Genomic DNA, 1,131 nt, shown 5'->3' with positions numbered 1-1,131 from the left:
CATCCTGTCTGACACTGCAGTGCCACTCCTAGATGGGCCAGGTGTTTGTGTCGGCCACTTGTGTCGCTTAGCTTAGTCACACCGCTACCTCATTGCACCTCTTTTTTTTTTTTTTTGCATCATGTGCTGTTTGGGGACTACTTTTTAAATCTGCCATCCTGTCTGACACTGCAGTGCCACTCCGAGATGGGCCAGGTGTTTGTGTCGGCCACTTGTGTCGCTTAGCTTAGCCATCCAGCGACCTTGGTGCACCTCTTTTTTTCTTTGCATCATGTGCAGTTTGGGGACTATTTTTTAAATCTGCCATCCTGGCTGACACTGCAGTGCCACTCCTAGATGGGCCAGGTGTTTGTGTCGGCCACTTGTGTCGCTTAGCTTAGCCATCCAGCGACCTTGGTGCACCTCTTTTTTTCTTTGCATCATGTGCTGTTTGGGGACTATTTTGTAAATCTGCCATCCTGTCTGACACTGCAGTGCCACTCCTAGATGGGCCAGGTTTTTGTGTCGGCCACTTGGGTCGCTTAGCTTAGTCATCCAGCGACCTCGGTGCAAATTTTAGGAAAAAAAATAATATTGTGAGGTGTGAGGTGTTCAGAATAGACTGGAAATGAGTGGAAATTATGGTTATTGAGGTTAATAATACTATGGGATCAAAATTACCCCCAAATTCTATGATTTAAGCTGTTTTTGAGGGTTTTTTGTAAAAAAAAGCACCCGAACCCAAAACACACCCGAATCCGACAAAAAAATTTCAGGGAGGTTTTGCCAAAACGCGTCCAAATCCAAAACACGGCCGCGGAACCGAATCCAAAACCAAAACACAAAACCCGAAAAATGTCCGGTGCACATCACCACATAAGATTAACAATTGCTGCAGAGAAGTGTCTCTCTAGAAGCAGTGGGACAGGGGCCCCTTCAAAATGTTGCTATGGGGCCCACAAAGTACTGGCTATGCCCCTGGTAGCCCTTGTGGGTTTTGCAGGATCTGGGGAGCCTGGGGTGGGTCCGCATACATAGGATGCTGAAGAAGAGCATGCAATATTTTCAATGGCCAATGGGAGGATTTGGATGGAAAGACAGGGGCTGACTCAGAGGTGGACACTAATGGCATCAACGCTTCATCTTTGTTCT

This window comes from Pseudophryne corroboree, chromosome 12 (genome assembly GCF_028390025.1).
Source record: "Pseudophryne corroboree isolate aPseCor3 chromosome 12, aPseCor3.hap2, whole genome shotgun sequence".
NCBI classification, from domain to species: Eukaryota; Metazoa; Chordata; class Amphibia; order Anura; family Myobatrachidae; genus Pseudophryne; species Pseudophryne corroboree.
This window is presented reverse-complemented; position numbering follows the sequence as displayed.